We start from the raw sequence: 20106 nt of genomic DNA on the forward strand, positions 1-20106 counted from the left end.
AACAGTACAAAAAATATCAAGAGTAAGTTCACTGTTTTTTCTGACTAGGTTTGAAACATAATAATCAATACTATAAAATGAGGAAGTGTCACATAAGAAGTGTTAACCCTACAACAAATACAACTTGTAAAGACTCAATACATTTTATATACATAAACATTAACTGGGGCTTGGTCTATGGGATTCTTGATCCCTCACATCTGAGGCCTTCAATTCTTGGGTTGCGTTGGGGGCAGCAGGTCGTGGGTGAACAGTTATCTCTAAGGAACTGGGGTTCTTGGTATCCTCATCACCTGGCAAGCTCTGCTCAAAAGGCATTGATAGGTCCAGGTATATCTGTTGGTAGAAAAGGTCATAGGACTGTGTTAGTATGCATCTTCTTGATCCCATGGCCATCTATGTTCAGGCTGGCCCTTGAAGGCCCACCTAATCACTGGAACTTGGAGGAGCAGCCCACACAGGAATCAGAGAGGGCAGAGAGGGCAGGATTGAGTCGTACTTACATCGGTTGATGTCAGTGTGAGGATGCCATCTAAACCCTCTACCAGAAGCTTGAAGGTGGACCTCTGTGAAGGCACTGCATGCCAACATTCCCACATGATCACATACCTGTGACAAATATGGCTGCGGTTTCTTGACTTGTTGTCCATCCCCACCTCACCCTAGGCTACCAGCCTCCTACCAGGGGCTCTGGTAGGAAACCAGCCACTTCCAGGGACTAGTTAGAGGAGTGAGTAAGGAATGCTTTGCTCACAGGTCATGTGTGCAGTTGGCAGGCTTGTCCATGCAGTATCCCTCTTTCAATAGCTTTAAAAGCTCTTCCTCTGGAATGCCAGGATATGATGAGCTCCCCAGTGTAAAGATCTCCCAGAGCAGGACTCCAAAGGGTCACCTGTATGAGAGTGAGGGCAGTGGCCTGTTACTCCTGGTCAATTACTGTAATGGTTCTACAACAGGACAGATTACCAATGGGCAAGGAGGGGTGTGTGGATGAGAGGGACAGCAGGGCTATGCTGTTGGCCCAAATGAGCCTGAGAGGGCCAGGAACCTAAAGGCTGTTATAGGTGTGACTTGGGTCTTACCATCCCCATCCTATATTAGGACACATACACATCACTTTGGTGGGTGTAGACTCGGTCAAACAGGAACTCTGGTGCCATCCACTTCACAGGTAGTCAGCCCTAAGCAGAGGGAGAGTTTTTGCCTGTCAGGTGTCCCCTGGTGGAGCACTGCATACCAACCACCCTGGAATGGGGCTCACATTTGCAGTCTTTTTGTAGTATTCCAGATTGTACATATCATGGGCCAGGCCAAAATCTGCAATCTTCATCACATTGTCCTCAGTCACCAACATGTTTCTGGCAGCCAAGTCTCTATGAATACACTGAGGAGGCATGAAAGGAACCTGTGCTAAATTGACATCTCCCTAGCCTAAGCAAGCTTGACATCCACTCTTCCACTCAGAAAGACCCTACCTGGCCTGTGCCCCAGCTCTGCTCACCTTCTGAGAAGCCAGGTACTCTATACCTTGGGCCACCTGATAGGCACAGGACACTAGGTCTTTGCAAGTAGGCTGTTTTTCTGGCAGCCTGGAGGCATCACAGTATTCCATGCTTAGGGGCCTTTGTGCCCACAGGAACTCCCGGAGGTTGCCCTTGGCTGAATACTGCGTCAGCACAAACAATGGTCCTGGAAGAACAGGCACCTCAAAGATGTTATGTGACTCAGGGGTCCCGATCTAACTATCCACCCACCTGCTGTACTTACCACCCTGTGTGCAGGCCCCTAGCAGGTTGATAATATTCTTGTGCTTGCCAATAACTTTCATCATCTCCATCTCAGTCACCAGGTCCAACAAGTCCTGATCATTGGCATCATCTGTGTTGAAAGTGGGAATGTCAGGTGGTAGCCCTACAGCCCCATAGGCCCTGTGTTACTTCTCTCCCTCCTCACCTTTCAGCATTTTCACAGCCATAGGGACAGGTTTGACAGTGTTGTTCATGTTAAAGCCAATAGCCTCTGCCATAAAGACCTGGCCAAAGCAGCCTTCTCCTAGAGAATTTCCAAGTGTCAGCCTGTCCAAAGAAGCAGAGGCAGTGAGTATGTGACCAGGACCCTCAGCCCTCATGGCTCTTTGCCTCTGTATCCATAGCTGGCAATGGGCTTTTGCTTATGAAGACAGAGTAACCCGAGTCTCACCCTGGACCCCACCTTAGGAGTATTTCATCCCACTTCTAACAGGCTTCTCCCTGGTAGCCATTTAGCCCCCAGCCACAGAATTTCCTCCAAGTATACATAAAACCTCACCAGCACTGACCAAGTTCTAGATATTTCCCACTTTGGATCGGCTAGCAGCTCAAGCTCAGAAATATTGGTCATTACAGTACATTCTCTTGAAAATGGGTGGATGATGCAGACCAAGGGTATATCAGAGTTCATGGAGGTCACCTGCTTGGATTATTGGGGATAGGTTGGTGCCAGACAATGAATGCTGGACATTGGGAAAGGGTTGAGGTGGTATAACTCCCAGGAGTGGCAAGGTGAAGTCCATGTGAGGCAGTATGTAGGGCCAAGAAGAGGGAAGCTCAAACAGTGGTTACTGAAGACTCAAAGCTATTTTGAGTAATGTGGGATCCATATGGAGGATAGGAATAGGGAAGGGTCAGTTAATTTGACTGCAGAGAAATGAGTACTAACAGGCCTCAGGTACTGCTGAGTCTTTAGGAGGTTCAAAGCACATCAGAGAGATCAAAACTTGGTATATACTTTCAGTCACCTGTTGCTCAGGTGTGAAGCAAAAGTTATTGTCAACATTGGGAGACCCCAGACCTCCAAGTCTCTCAAAGTATATTTTTCTTTCCTGTGTTGCAAAGTCCAAACTCGCTCTTAAGCGGCCCCCACCTGAGGTTATGAAGCAAAGCTACAGGCAGAGGGAGGCAGGAAGTATCCGTCAAGGCAGGGCGGAGCTAGTGCTACAGTGCAGGCAGCTGGAGAGTGAACAGTCAGTACTCTGGTGTCAGAGGGTACTAGTTCAGCAGACATCCTCCTGTCCTGAGCCACCACAACTATCACCCAAGAGAATCCTTCTGTAGGCTCAAGCCTCAGAGCAAACAAGGAAACAAGTCCTGGGGGGGGGCACAAGTAACACAGAGCCTGCCTGGAGCTCAGAACAGGTGATAAGTTCTGAGACTCAGGTGCCCCCTTCCAGAAACTCCAACACCTGGGTCTCATTCCCAAGGTATTCCTCAGCCAAAGAGGGAATTAAGGAACAGGGCCAAGGCACTTCTAGCTAACCCATCCACCCAACCAGCAGCCAACAACAGAGCCCACCTTGAGTACGGTGACATAGGGCTTGACATCCAGGCCTATCTTGCTGCCATTCACCTCAACAAGCTTCAGCCACTGGATGTGTGGCTGAGCATCACTGTACACCTTGCAGTGGAACTCTACATCACTTCCTAGAGTGGCTGTCTGGCTTTCTGGCAGCCCAGCATGCAAAATGGGCCGATGTGGGAAGCGCTCTGTAAGACACAGACAAGTCAGGTGCAGTGGGTCCAATGGCCCGAGGCTGACCTGCTTTAGTCACTTAGCCTGGCTCTTACCCAGTACATCCAGTGTGTAAGTCTGCTGGATGCTACCAAACTTGTTCTGAACCACACAGGTATAGGAGCCACTATCAGAAAGCATCAAACTCTCCATGACCAGGCTCCAATGCCGGTGCCTAAGCTGCAGGAAAAGTTAGTAGGTGGGTGACTATGGATGCCCAAAACTGTGAGCCTATTTTCAATCTGACAGATAGTTAGGATATGCAAACATACTTCTGCTCTTTCTTATGTAATATAAGGTTACCTAGGAAGTGACTGCTTTCAGGATACTTGGTCTAGAGTTGCTGCGCTATTTAAACAACAAAATGCTAATGACTTGACACCTCAAAATGTTAAATTAATTAACTGTTTTACCTGTACTTTATATCAAGTTAAAGAAGTCTTTTGTTGCCTTCTTCTCCTTTTGTATTTGGATATAAACGTATAAGGAAAACTAAACAGGGAAAATTTCAATATTCACTGGAATGCCCTCCTGGTACTTTTCTATAGTTTCAGTTTTATTACTTTTCATTTTACTTCTATTTCTAAAATTTCATGCTCCTACCCTGGCAAGAGGCAATTTTGTCGAGGATGGTCTACGACAAATGATATGGGTTATACCCTCTGTATCCAGTGCCCCTTTCCCAGACTTACCTTGATGTCCCCCATGCGATGCTCCCCTCGGAATTCCTAGCCATTCTTCAGCCAGGAGATGGGGGGGTGGGGTTGCCAGCAGCTGCACAGTGGAAGCATACAGTGCTGGTGGCTGGCACAGCCAGCAGTTTCATATCCATACGGTCTGGCCGAGTACAGTAAGGGGCCCCTGATGGCAGAAGTACTCATGACAGCATAATCAGTACACCCTTGCAAAGCTCGCCTACCAACACACCCTCAAGCCTCATCCCTCATCTGTACTGAGACTCCCTTGATTTGTCTGATCACTGCATCCACAGTTGTCCTACTTTCAGTCTTGGCTATTCTCTCCATTTGAGGCAGGCTCACACGTGTAGGTATCCAGGAAGTAGAACCCAATAGGATGTAGATCCCAGGAGGCAACTAAGCCAGGTCATTCCACCAGTACGCCAAACCTGAGTTAGCCTATATAGTGCCCAGTGAAGGCAGGTACCCTGTAGGTAATGCTTTCCCTCCACTGAGTTCCCTCCTTTCTCTTGGCTGGGTGGAGGATGCTGTTGTGGAATATCAATTGAAGATATGTTACATTTTTGTATGTTGTGGAACAGTTGTTTCATGATGTAAAAATGTGTTTCACTCTTTTATGTTATATTTGCTTAACTTGGTGAAGCTGTGTTACTCTATCTGGTCTAATAAAGAGCTAAATGACCAATAGCAGGGCAAGAGAGGGAAATAGGCAGGGCTCACAAGCAGAGAGGATAAATAGAAGAAGAAAGTTTAAGAAGGAACAAGGAAAAAAAGAGGAGGATGCAAAGGCCCAGTCACCCAGTTTCACAGTCAGCCACAGAGTAAGAAGTAATGAAAGGTATATAGAATAGAGAAAGATAAAAACTCAGAAACAAAGGGTAGATGGAATAATGTTAAGTTTTAAAAAGTTTGTTAGAAATAAGCCAAGTTAAGGCCAGACAACCATAAGTAATAAATTTCCATGTGTTTAATTGGGAGCTGGGCGGTGGGCTCCCAAAGAGTAGAGCAAAAATAACCAACAACAGGATGCCATATTGCTTGGACTCATGAGGAAGCAGAGGAAGGCAACAAATTTCCAAAACAGAGAACAAAGGCAGGGGCAGGGTCTTCCATAGTGACTCAACCGGAGGGCCCTATGCATCTCTGGGAGGAGGAACTGCCATATGAAGTAGGAGAAAAGTGTGCAGACACTGGTGAGGTGTCCCTGGTAGCTCTAAACTGCCCTTCCAGGCTCCAAATTTGGCCAGTAGGCTTGAGAGAAGAGCCACAATGGGAGACTACAGTGACTTAATGCTGCCTAATGCCAGGTAAGGTCAAGAAGGTGACCCTTCAGGCATCTTACCTAAGCCTTCATGGTACAAAAACACTAAATAAAACCTGGGAAGGCCAGGATGAGAGAAGAAAACAGGAAATTAGGGCAAACACATTGGGAATTGTTGGGGCAGAACTAGAGAGCAACTGTGTTAGAAATTTTGTTCTGAACAACCTGATAGCCAAAGTTGAAAAGGAAAATGAGAAGCTGACCCACTTTTCTGGACTTTTTTGGCTTCAGCCCTAGAATCTAAATCCATTTCTATGAGGTTTGTGACACCTCAAACAAGACCCTATAGCTGCTCTCTTCACCCTCACACACTCATAAGACTCATTACCCTGTTTTCCCACTAAGTTTGTCTCTCTGATTCCTCTCAGCCCTTTGTCCACTCTACCCCAGAAGGTTCCAGGTGGTCTGAGGACTCATTTAACACCAGCCTAGTCTCAAAGTCATAACCACTGCCACATACAATGTCTGACCCTTGATGTTGTCTCTCTCTCTCTCTCTCTCTCTCTCTCTCTCTCTCTCTCTCTCTCTCTCTCTCTCTCTGTTGGGGGCTGTGAACCCAGACCCTGAACTTCCTGTAAACAACTTGTTATGCTTGCAGCTGCTCTGAGCAAAACAACTTGTTTTCCTGTGTTTATAGCTACTCTGAGCATGAGATCCTCAGGATTTCCTTATGGTAGGAGAGTGGTCTCTGGTGGGTTTGCCTGGGGCATGGCTATCAGTTAAGCATCCATATATAAGTGGCTCTGGTACACAATAAAGGGGCATTCTTGTTTCAAGGATTACTCATGTCTCTGTCTGTGTGTCTTTGTGTGTTTAAATCTTCAGGCCCTTGCCCAGCTCACAGATGGTCTTTTAGTGAAGGCTCTGCACTACATGTGTAGTATAATCGTATACGTAGTAGTACAGATGGTACCTCTCTCTCTCTCTCTCTCTCTCTCTCTCTCTCTCTCTCTCCATGCTTCAAGGTCATAACATGGGCACTGCCATGTGCCCTCATATACTCACACCAAATCTGTGATGCCCCCTTTACAATGTATGCCTCAGCATAGCACTGCTCCCCTCCTGCTGGTCTGCAGCAACAGCCACTAATTCTGTGAATCTGCTCTGGAATGATGGTTTCTACCCTGTAAATTTTATTTTAAAAAAACACTGATTGGCCAGTATCCAGGCAGGAAGTATAGGCAGGACAACTGGACAGGAAGTAGAAGCAGGTCAATGAGAACAGAATTCTCGGAAGAGAAAAGCTCTTTCTGCAGTCCTGGCCCTGCCACAGAAGAAGCAAGATGTGAATGCCTTGCTGTAAAAGGTACTGAGCCGTGTGGCTAACTCAGATAAGAATAATGGGCTAATATAAGTTGTAAGAGTTAATAAGAAGCCTAAGCTAATGGGCTGATCAGTTTATAACTAATGTAGACCTCTGTTTGATTTCTTTGGGACTTAACAATTGTGGAAACTGGGCAGGAAAGAAACCCAGACAACATGAATCCTTGGATCTATGTACTCGTCAGTGGCAACTTGAGCTCCTTGCCTGGTTTACTCACACCTGTGATGTTCCTTCCCACCAGAAAACTTACCAAAATCCCTGACAAGCAGTCCTGCCCCCTCTCTGCCCCTGGGGCACTGTCTACCTGTAGCAGTGCCCCTTAGCAAGAAGATGACATGAAGGAAGAAGCCTGATCCTGACCAGCTCAGTATGCCTAGGCTCTGATCTTACCTGTGTCTTCAGCCACATTCATGCCATCTTCATCATCTTCTGAGAATGGAACATCTGCAGTAGTTATATGCAAGCAGTGGTCCTGTGACACTCCTACATCCAGAGAACTGCTGCTTCCTATTTTCAGAGTACACTGCTCTCCATCTTTAGGGACCACTGCTCTCTGCATTTGCAAGGCCATTCATTCAAATAGCACATAACTGGGGGGTACCCTCTCTGATGTGGGTAACTACAGGCGGCAACACCCTTGAGCCAGGGATACTGGAGCCACGCTGCCTAGGACTGCCCTGACCTCCCTAGCTATGCAGCTACTCAACACATTTGTCAGCCCCAGCCACCAAGAACTTACCTGTCACATGCACAGTGAAGTGGCACAGGACATCCTGAGTGAGCTGCTGCTGGCACGTGTAGATCCTGGCATCATCATGAGAGACATTCAGCACTTGTAACCTCTGGGGCCCCACCAGGATGCGGTGGGAAGCTACCAGCTCTGTGCCATCCTTAGACCAGACAGTGCAGCCTGTGCAGACACCTCCAGGCAGAGAGCAGATCAGCTCCATGGCGTCCCTGCTGACAAAGACCATTTGCTCTTGCTGGCTAGGCTCAGGGCCTGGGACCTCTGTGGATGAAATGGAAAGCTGTGAAACAGATTCTTCAAAGTAGCACGCTGAAGACCCAATGCTTTACTTTGCAAACTAGCAAAGCTGTGACAGGCAAGTGAGGGGCATGCTCCTGGGGCTTAGAATTCTGCCAGACAATGTTCAAACCAGGAGTGGGCAGACTATTTAAATAAGAGCACAGGGGTATCGGTATCTCAACTCTGTCAGTGGTGTGTGTTAAGGTTTCTGTCTCTGTCCTGTAGGAGGAAGCTGTCTTCCAAGGATGATATGGAAGAAACACAGCTGCTTAGGACCAGCCTAGATTGGATTCACACATTCCAGGGTAGGAGTGGGATGATTAGAATTATTAAGCAAAAGGAAACAGATAAGAGAGAAATAAAAGACAAAACACAGAACAGCATCAGGAGGGAAATTTAGTGAATACTGAACCACCCCTTTATTTTCCACATATCTTTTCATACCCCACTCCAAAGAGGGAAAGGGGGAGGCAACAGACTTCATCAACATGATAAAACAAATAAACAGAGAACCTCTGATCTTTGGTCAAAATGAAGCTGATAAACCTCTGTACTTAAAATACCAATTAACCACTCTAGGTTAGGACCTCTTGTTTTGTAGTCACTTGTCAACAACTTTGAAAAAACAAAGCAAGCTCAAACTCTCTGACCTCTAATCAAGGTGGAATGGACTCACATCTGTGTGCCCTGACCCACAGCAGCACTCCTAGTAGCTGAAAGATCTAAAAATGTCAAGAAGGGTGGGGGCAGCTCTATGGTACAGCACCTGCCTGGAATGAATGAAGCTTTAAACTCCTACACCTGGGATCCCCATTTCACAAACGAGGGCTATGCTCTGGCTAGGGGATGTCAGAGGGGCCATGTGAGCCAACTCGAGCTAGAATTACAGTCATGTGGAGACAATCACCCATCCTGAGAGTTAAGAAACTGGAGTTTTTGGGTGCTTAGACACAGGTAGCCATAAACCTCTCCCCTATCCAGATAGTGCCCAGATAATGAGGAGACCCAAAAGCCTCACACATAGGGAGACATCACCAGATAATTATCACACCCAGATTTCCCTGCTAGGACCTAACAATGCCCATCATAGGTACAGATGGGCTCAGGGCCCAGGGGAAGGTAGTCCTGCTGATCAGAACTCCTTCTTTAGATTCAGATGGACTGTTTAATATGTCACTTGCCATTCTGCAGTCGCATAGATTACATTCGATGCCCAAATGACCACACAAACAAAACCAGTACCAGTTCTGCCCATCCAAGAGTCATCCCACCAAGATTCCAACAGCCAGAGGGACTGTCCTCAAAAGTATCCATGAAGCTTGTGTCCCATGGAGCCACGCAGATTTTGTTTGCCCGAGTGGACCTCACAGTAAGGGATCTTCTATCCTGACCTCCAGTTCTCCTGCTGCCATGTCCTATGGAGGCATTCCAGTGCTGGAAGCTTCCTGAGGCACCACAGAAGATGAAGAACTGTCTAGTCAATGGCCTCAGGGCAACCATGACCCAAAAGCAACAGTTGTGGTTTAGTCTGGGCAAGACAAAAGTTCAAGCTATTCACACAAGTACTCTCATCAGGAGAGGGAATGGGGAAAGACACAGCATTCCACAGGATGGAGAGGCAAATGCCTGGATGTGTGGGGTGGGGAAGGGAAATGGCCCTGAATCAGCTGAGCTGACATTTGATCTATCCATCCATCCTGTCCACTAGGAGCCAGCACAGCTCAGACACTTGGACTTTGAGAGCCACAGGCAACAGTAAATCCAACCCTGTGATTCCATTCCAGTGTCACGGGGCCTATAGGGGCTTGTGTTGTGAGTTATGCAGGTAAGAAGGGAAATACAGTGTAGGATGCAGCATGAGACAAAACAGAATATGGTATATGCTAAGGAGGTATTATCATATCGTGGTCTAATGGAGTCCTCACACCCCCATCAGCCTTGAGACCTTCGAAAACACAGATATTTTAGATTACAATTCATAACACTAGCAAAATTACAGTTAAGAAGTAGCAATAAAAATAATTTGATGGTTGGGGGGTCACCACAATATGAGGAACTGTATTAAAGGGAAATTAATTAGAAAACTTGAAAACCACTTCAGGCTACTGTCTACCCCTACTGTAAACACAGAACCCAATTTGCCCTACCTATCAGGGGTGGCCAGTGTGGTTGGGGCCTAGCCCTACTCCAGAACCCTTAGGGCCAGCCAGCCCCTGCTTGGTGATTTATGTTCCCAGAGACAGTCAGCCATGTCTTTGTATTTTCATTGCCAGGCCCATCTAGTAAAGGAATAGGATGAAGTTTATTGGCCTGTAAACTCCCTGGGTGGGGCAGGGCTGGTACATTTCCCACCAATCCACCTTCATTGTCTGGAGCACAGAGAGGGTCAGTGCTTTCCCCTGGACCTGAGATCACTGACACCAGACACAGGGAATAATATCTTCTTCTGACATTACCATGGTCCCCTGTCACTGGCCATTGTCTCCTGGAAGCACTAATATGCAAGCCAATGCTCACAGAGAGCTGATCTCCTGACACCTGCTGTCATACAGCTGAGTGACATACACACTCAATGTTCCAGTCCACCTGACAGCTGCTGTCACACAAGCTTAGTGACATGCACACTCAATGTTCCAGTCCACTTCCATTCACCAAAAAAGTTCCAGGCCAGACAGTGGTGGCTCATGCCTTTAATTCCAGCACTTTTGAGGCAGAAGCAGGTAAATTTCTGTGAGTTTGAGCCCAACTTGATCTACAAGAGCTAGCTTCAAGATAGGCTCCACAGGAGATAGCTTCTCCTGTCTCAGAAAAAAAATGGTATCACCTATGGCAGTCTTGCTCTGTCACCCTCTGACTGTTGGCCCTTGCACCCATCATCCATGTGTGACCCTCAGTGAGACCAGCAGACAAACCTTCCTTGAAGTTAAAAGATTGAAAAACAAAGTTTATTTATAGGAACATTGCCACAAGAATCTTCTTGACTATCTGAGAGCTGCTACAAAAGGGGAAGGCTTGATGGAGTTTTTAAAGGCACAAACCTCAATTGTTTCAACTCCTGGGGTATTTTTGCTATGTGAGAAATTATCCTGTTTTTGTTTTCTAGAGCAAGCAAGGATAAGTGAAATTACAGAAGCAGAATGAGCATCTGGTTAATATTTTTAAAATAACAATTATACAGTATGGGAACAACTTTGAAAAATGATCCAGGTGGCTCTGGGATCAGTCTTTCCTTTAGATTACTATCAAGACTCAAATGCTGAGGGCCATGACTTAGTGTTGTAGTCCAGACATCCTGTGGCTAATTATCCTTAGGCTGAGAATAGTCTTGCTGACTCCAAGATTTTTCTTTTTTCACATAACCTAGTTTGACACTCAGTTTGAAATGGAGCTAGTTTTTAAACCTTACATAAGTAAACAGACCCAGTTTCTGATTTTAGAGTAGTCAGCTTAGGGGTCAGGCAGGTGGGCTCAACATTTGCACACAGAAGGCTGTAGACAGCCTTCAACACAGACTGCTGATCTCTTACCCCTCACACAAAGGGCTGTTAAATCTAGGTCCTGTGTTGCCAGGAGAATATGAAGTCAGTAGTTTTGATAGCTCCTAACAGAACCCTCACTAGCTAGTCAGTAGTACTGATGTCTCTAGTTCAAATTCTCAATTTATTCATGTTTTATGACATAAGGAAATGGAGACTTAAGCGAACGTTATATTTAGCCATTAGGCCTTAATGTCAGGTTGTAAAGGTTTAACAACAGCATAAGTAATAATTTATGATATTTGGGAGGTGTACTATGTGACTCCTTTAGGAACAACTCAACAAGATGTAGCATATTCCTTGTCCTGGAAATTTGATATCTAACTGGAGTACTGTCTTCCTCATTACATACTAATCATATTGAAACAAATTTTATATATGTACATATTTCAGGAAACTTTTAGAGTTCCAGGAATCAATAGAAGGTTTTAACCTCCCTGTTTTAGCCAGTATTCTATTGCTGTATAAAGGCACCATAACAATAACAACTCTTATAAAAGAAAGCATTTAATTTGGACTTGCTTACACTGTCAGAGGCTTAGTCCATTATCAGTATTGTGGGAAGCATGGTGGCATGCAGGCAGACATGGTGCTGGAGGAGCTGAAAATTCTACATCTAGATCAGCAGGGAGCAGGAATAGAGAGTCACTGATCTGGACCCCCAGTGACACACTTCCTCTAACAAAGTTATACCTACTCCAATAAGACTATACCTCCTAATCCTTTCAAAAATACCACTTCCTGATGACAAATATAAAAATATATTATATATTAGCCTATGGGGGTCATTCCTATTCAAATGACCACACTTTCTATATACCTTCCTTTACTTTGCCCACCCACCTACCTCCTCCGTTGAATCTTTCCTTATCCTGTTGTAACACTTTATTCAATTTTCTCTTTTTGGAAGAGCCAACCCCTTCATAGATGTCTGACCTCTGTTTGTATCCTAAATGAAACACACATTTAAATCATAGCATCCAAGTATGAAGAGGAAAAAAACACATTATTTGTGTGTTTTGGTCTTGGTTGCCTCTCTTAGTATGATTTTTTTCTCAATTCCATTATTTACCTGCAAATTTTATGATTTCATTTTGTTTTCACAGCTGAATAATGTCCCACTGTATAAATGAATTTATATCCATTATCCCTTCATCTCTTGATAGACATCTAAGCTGTTTTCACTTTCTGACTAGTTGGAGAGAAAAGCCATGAACATTGGTGTACTGATGGGAGGTGAGGCCCTTTGTGTGTGTGTTCAAGAGTTGTAGAGCTGGATCCAGAGGTAAATCTATTTTCAACCCCGAGAAGCCTCCTCACTTATTCAGTAGTGACTGTACAAGTTTGCACTCCAACCAGCATTGAATAAGTGTTCCTCTTTCCCCACATCCTCAGGAGCACATATTCATTTCTTTCTCTCATCTGGGCCATTCTGGATGGAATAAGATGAAACCTCCAGGTAGTTACAATTTTTGTTTCTGTGGTGGTTAAGGATGTTAAACCATCTGCTCTATTCACATGCAGTGAACATATATACATACAGTGACACACTCATACCTGTGAAATAAAACAAACAAATCTTTACAAAAAAAGTTGAAAACAGAAAAAAAAGGGACTAGGCTGGCAATAAGGCTTTGCAAGTAAAGGCGCTTGCTGCCAGGCCTGACAACCTGAGTTTGGTCCTCAGAACATACATGATGAAAGAACAAACTCCAGCATGTTGTCCTTTGACCTCCAGGGCACACCCCTCCAATAAATAAATAAAAACTACCAAACTGCCCAAATCAATAAAATTCTAGCAATGACAAAAACAAACAAATAAATAAACCATTGAAAATTGTGGATCAGAGGGTCAAATTTCTCTCCCATACCACCTTAAACTGTTAGTAGACCAAAAATCCCCTCAAATCTATTGTCATTTCTTTCTGGGTACTTCCAGAGACTTTTGTTGTTATTGGTTTTTTTAATGATTTATTTACTTATATTTAATGTGCACTTGTGTTTTGAGTGCACAAATGTTTGCATGAAGGTGTTGGATTCCCTGAAACTGGAATTACAGGCAGTTCTGAGCAGCCATATGTGGGCTGGGAATTGAACCTGGGTCCTCTGGAAAAGGAGCCAGTGTTCTTATCTGCTGAGCTAAGTCTCTAGCCCTTTTGTTATTGTTTGTTTGAGACAGGATCTCACTCTGGCCCAGGCTGACTTGAAAATGATCCTGCTCTCTCAGCCTGCCAAATGCTGGAATTCTAGGCTTGACCCAATATAAAGGATTTTTCTTCAAGTAAAAAAAGTTGCTAATATACAAGTTCAAGACCCAGGAAGGAGAAGGCAGGTTAAGGTACAACCAGCTTAAGTTCTTAATCACACAGAAGGGATTCCCAAATCTTCTAAAATAGACAAAGAAGAGAAAAATCAATGTGAATGTCTGTACATGAACACAGGACTGATCAGTAAATAAAGGTGCTTGCCACTAAGTCTGATGACCTGAGTTCAATCCTCAGAACCCTCAAGGCAGAAGGAAAAAATGACTCAATTTGTCTTTTGACCTCCACACACATGCATTCACACACATACATGCCATAGTGGGAAGTGGCCCATGAATTTAATCCCAGTTCACAGGAGGCAAAGGCAGGTGGTACTCTGTGAGTTTGAGGCCAGCCTGATCTACAGGGTGAGCTCCAAGACAGCCAGGGCTCCATAGAGAAACCCCATCTCAGAAAGACAAAAGAAAAAGAAAAAAGAAAAATATGACCTAGTAGTCCACAACACTACGAGGACAAGCCTATCTGACTAGTGAAGGAGGCCAAGGATGCCTCTGAGATAGTCTTCATCTGGAAGGCCGGTTTACCCCAAGTTTCTTTGGTAGGTGCTAGGAAAGAAGATCCCAGAATTCACCAACCTTGGGACGGGACTATGGTTCCTCAAGAGTATGGTGATTCCAGGTTAAAGGAATGATATTCCTAGAAGTTACAACCAGAGTGTGATGGTGAATACCTCTGAATTGCAGTACTTGGGAGGCAGAGGCAGGTGAATCTCTTTGAGCTTGAGTCCACCCTGCTCTACATAGCAACTTCCAGGCCCACTAAGGCTACATAATAAGAATCTGAAACAAAGAAAGGAAGTTAGAACCAGATGGACTTTATGATACAGACCTAAAACTCAGCATTTAGTAGGTGATAGCAGAAAGATCAAAAGTTCAAGGCCATCCTCAGCTATATAGTGAGTTTGAGGATACTATGATTTTACAAGATACTAACTCAAAAATAAAAGCAAAACTCCCAATCAAACAATACAAACCAAAAGCATCCTCTTGTCATATAAATGTCTCTAGGTATGGGGAACTAGAGACAAGAGACATGCATACCTACAGACAGAAAATCAATTCCTTTTCACTTTTACAAAGTGATCACAGTTTCCAAGTTACCTCATGTTATCCGGTGGATATTCCAACAAGGCATGGAATGCTGGTGATATGGCAGGCCCAGTCTCAACAGACTTACTGGTGTCATCTCAGTTCAACCTCTAACAATCCTGTAATATGGTTACCATTATAATGCCCATTGTACAGAATGGGGAACAGAGGCTCAGGGGAAATGAAATAACGCATAGACAACAGTGCTATGAACTATATGAGGGCAGGATTCAAATTCAGGTCTTGACTCTAAGCCCCACACACTAAGTGTTTGGACTGCCCACCATACAGCCTCCACCAGGCTTTACTGCCTTGTTCCTCACTACTCTATGACTTCTCCCTATTAGTGAATTAGTCATGTGTTGACACTTCTAGTCTCAGACTAACGGGTTGTTTATTTAACTGATGGATGTTGTTCCCCATTTAAAGTATATACAAACATACCTCTATATTTATAAATATGTATTATATAATATCAGTATATTAGTGATTGTGTATTATATATATTGTAACATGAGGGCTGACTTGTTGGGGTATCGTCCCACCCAGTACCCCACAACCAGCAAGCAACAAAGAAAATCACACACAAGACTCCATAAGATTATAAACTGAGTGGCCCATTAGGTCAGGCTACTTATTAGTTCTTATAACTTATATTAATCCATTATCATTATCTACGTTAGCACATGGCTCAGTATCTTTTCCAGTGGGGCAGCTTACATCTTTCCTCTCTGGTGGTCTGGGCAGAACTGGCGGAGAGCGCTTCCTCCTCCTTAGCCTTCTCCTATTCTCATTGCCCCACCTCTACTTCCTGTCTGGTTGACCCGCCTCTACTTCCTGCCTGGCCAATCAGCATTTTATTAAAATACATGATTGACAGAATACAGACAATTCTCCCGCACCAATATATAATTCTACTCTCCCTAAATAATTAAACAAATATTATTATTATTTCAAATACCTATCAGTAGATCTTCACATATTCATTATATGAAAGTTTATTTTACAATGTCAGAATAGAGAATTAAGAAATGTTTATAATAATGAAAAAATTATTGACATCTCAAAACTGTCTGTAACTCCAATTCCAGAGGATCTGACACTCTCACAGAGGCATACATGAAGGCAAAACACCAATACATATAAAATAATAAAAAGTAATTAAATTTTTATAGGATCCAGTGGGGGCAAGAGCACCACAAGAAATCTCACAGAACTAACTAACCTGGGATCATAGTGGCTCACAGAGACTGAACCACCATCAAGAGAGCATCCACAGGACTAACCTAGGCCCTCTGTATATATGTTACAGTTGTGTAATTTGGTGTTCTTGTAGGACTCCTAACAGTGGGTGCAGGGCCTGTCTCTGTTGCTTGCTTTTGGGACCCACTCTTCCTACAGGATTGCTACATCCAGCCTTAATAGAAGAGGACATGCCTAGTCTTGCCACTACTTGATAGAATATGTTTGGCAGGTATCCATATGAAGTCCACCTTTTTCTGAAGAGAAAAGAGAGGAGGAGGAATGGATGGGGAATGGGAACAGTGGAGATAGGAGGGAGTTAGTGAGAGGAGAGGACGGAGGGGAAATTTTGGTTGGGTTGTAAAAGTAAAGAAATAATAAAAATAAACTCATACCACAAAAGGAGAATATTGTTGGTTATTGATGGATATCATACTTAAACTTGACATATTAAAAGAATGGGCCTCTAGGAACACTGGCACTTATTGCAATTTTATAATGTGTTTGCAGTTGTATAGGAATAGTTAAATCAAATTAGGCATAATTTTTATCTGATCTAATACATAATGTGTTTGTCTTCTTTTTGGAATAGTTATATCATGTTTAGGCATTATTTTGAACTGGTATTCACCCACTTAATAAAATAAATAAGTGTAATTCTAAAAAGTGTTTGAGCACTTGCTGCTCTTGCAGAGGGCTGAATTTCAGTTCCCAGCATCCATATAGCAGAACATAATCATTTGTAACTTCAGTTCTGGGGTATTCAATGTTCTCTCTGGCCTTCAAGAGTACCTACATTCATGTGCACACACATCCCTTCCACCCACCAAAAATGAAACAAAACAAATAAAAACAACAAGAACAAAAGACCACAGCATCTTGGGTCTGCTTTTTCTTGTGGTAGTCCATCTCAATTTTTTTGCATCACTGTTTGTCTTAATCAGAGCACCTGGAGAATCCAATCCCCACCTCTTGTCTTCATGTATTTCATGTACACTCCCACAGGTAACATACTCTCTCGCACATACACATGAATAAAAATAAATTTTGTAGTTGAGAAGGTGGCATAAAAATTATAACAAATACTTATTAAAAAGCCACCAGGAAACCAAGGATGAAAGTCATTGTCGTGGGAGTCTCCAGATGTGTATTGCTAAAGTTCCCTGGCATCTTGCAGGTGAATGCTAAAACAGTGAAGTCCTGCATCTGCACATCAGGCTAAACAGGCAGCTATCATCAGTGAACTCCAGAACGCTATAGTCAGTCATGGCATGAGCATATTAATATTAGGCATGTGATGCTGCTCACCAACCTTATAACCTACAAAGTGCAATGGAGGTGAGGTTCCAAGATGCTGGGTCTTGAAGTTCACTGTCCAGCAAACAGATCTGGGAGTGTCTACAGCATATAAAATATACCACTGTGAGAACTGACCTGGACAGAATGTAAGGTGTCACCATCAAAAGGCCAAATTGTAATGACAGGGCCAGGTGTTCTAGTAAGTTCCCATTGTGAGAACTGTAACACAGCCAGTTGAAACATGACTTCTGCCCATATCCTAAATCTTATTCCATAGGAAAACTGACCATCACCAAAAATCAAGATACCCGTGGTGACCTAAGGTCTTAGTCCCTTAACCCATTCATTCCCTGTGCTGTTTTCATAGCCATTTCCAGAGAGTATGGCCGAGGGTGTAGGTCAGTGGTAGACTGCCTGTCTAGTATACATAGAGCTTGATCTTTATCAACATACACATACACTATCTTGCTCTCTACTGGAAGTTTAGGGGGAACATAAATTTAAGATGTCTGATTCTTGATAAATATCACTCCCAGCACCAAAACATTATACCATGTGTGACAGTAGGAGCCCCGAGGACTGGGTGTTTTCAAGTGTATTCTAGTCTGATTTTTTTAATGCATATACCACTTCACTGTACCTGACATACAGGTTTTCTGTTTTTGTTGTTGCTGTGTACATGTAGGTGCATATTCATGTGGATACTCCTCCATGTATGTGGAGGCCAGATGTTAGTCAGTCTTGGGTATTGTTCCTCATGAACCACTGGCCTTTTTTAAATGCCTTTAATAGCATATATTAATTATGAATAACATAAATTTCATTCTCATCTTTTTAAGTATGTATGTGACATGCTTTTGTAGTAGTAATTTTTCTTTACCTTCACTTATTCACTCACTCCTATTCATCCTCTCTCTCTTCCCAACTAGTCCTTCTGTTTTCATGTCTTTTATTTTTCCAGTAACATTTCAAAATATTTTTCATATCATTTCAGTGAATTACATCAGGGCTGCTGTCAAGAACATGGGTGGGGGAAGGGTTGTGTACAGAAACATGAGTACCTTACTAGTGTTTACACTATTGAAGACAATGCCTGTCCATGCCCCCATCAACTACTAACTGACTGTAGATCCTAGGGAAGAATGAGGCTCATAAAATCCCACCTGACATAATAAGATGTTGACACAACAGGTCTTTTGAGGGTCTTGAGCATATTTGGCACAATTGAAAGGTGACACTCTCCATGTCCTTGGTAACTCTATTGCATCACTGACTATGAGGCTGCACTGATAACCATCAGCCTTTGTGGTACCATCAACAGCTGCTTGGTTGGTTTTGTTGATTCTGCTGTTGGGACATCAGCTACTTTGGTTTGGAACTTCTGAGAGTGGCTTGGGGCCCACACTTCTGGGCATCTCCCCTGATATGGGATGAAGTCCTGGGTATTATTAAGTTTGGCCTGACCTAGATACATTTTATAATGCTGGTATTCTCTTTTTAAGGCCAAATTGCATCTAACCAGAGAACCAGGATGTGAATCTTGATACAATTATGAAAAAGATATTCCTATTACTACAAGGTTCCTTTACATTATTCTTCAACAGACACACCAATTGGCACCTCATGAAAAAAACCTTTTAAATGACAAACATTTTCCAAATTTCCATTTTTTGTCCTCTTGCTTGCTGTTTTAGTTCTGGGTTTCCATTGCTGTGAACAAACACAAAGACCACAAGTCTTAAAATGGAAAACAGGTAATTGTGATGGCTCACAGAGATTTAGCTCATGATCATTATGGTAGGAACCTAGGCAGTATGCAGGCAGATATGGTGCTAGAGAAGGTGCTGAGCATTCTCATGTCTTGACTCATAGGTAACAGGAAGTGGTCTAAGAAATTGAGTGTGGCTTGAACATATATAACAAAGAGCACAAGAATAAGAATATAAAAATATAGATTCCAAAAATAATAACATAAAATAAAGAAATATAAGGTTGTAAACCTAGGAGAATGAGAGCAGACTGTCAGCAGCTTTCTCAGCAACTTAATGATTAACTATTAACAGCGGGTTACTCCACTTTATAAACCATAGCTCTATTTACAAAACTGAAGCATCTCTCTGCAAACTGAGAGACTAACATGCCCAACCCCCACCCGCACCATTGTTGATTAACGATAACAACAGATTTGAGCTAAGTTAAGTTAAGAAGATAGATAGGAATAAACAAGGACGCTGTCCTGATAGTTGGCTGGAAAAGTCAGTTGAGACAAACAAAAGCAGGGGCCACAGCAAGTGTCTCAAAGAACAGAGCTATGGGGTCTCTGCTCTTGTCATCATGGGTTAATCCTTGACATCTTTCTGTGTTTGACTGGAGTCAGCCCCCTCTTCACAGGAAACATAATAGACTCCCCTTATTCCAAGCCTTGATCCCTGTGTCCCCAATTCTGCCCCAGTTAATTTTATTTATTTATGTTTATTGATTTATTTATTTTATTGGATTTTATTGAGCTCTACAGTTTTCTCTGCTCCCCTCCCTGCCTCACCTCTCCTCCCTTCAACCCTCCCCCAAAGTCTCCATTCTCCCAATTTACTCAGGAGATCTTGTATTTTTCTACTTCCCATGAGAATTAGATCTATGTAAGTCTCTCTTAGTGTCCTCATTGTTGTCTAAGTTCTCTGGGATTGTAGTTTGCAGGCTAGCT

General features: G+C 43.4%; 1 pseudogene; it reads right to left on the reverse strand.

Annotated features, from left to right (window-relative positions):
* Window positions 1–159: 159 nt before the first annotated feature.
* Window positions 160–16099, reverse strand: LOC148118261 (fibroblast growth factor receptor 3-like; annotated as a pseudogene).
* Between the last annotated feature and the right edge of the window lie 4007 nt (window positions 16100–20106).

This window comes from Myodes glareolus, chromosome 23, assembly GCF_982192425.1.
Source record: "Myodes glareolus chromosome 23, mMyoGla1.1, whole genome shotgun sequence".
NCBI classification, from domain to species: Eukaryota; Metazoa; Chordata; class Mammalia; order Rodentia; family Cricetidae; genus Myodes; species Myodes glareolus.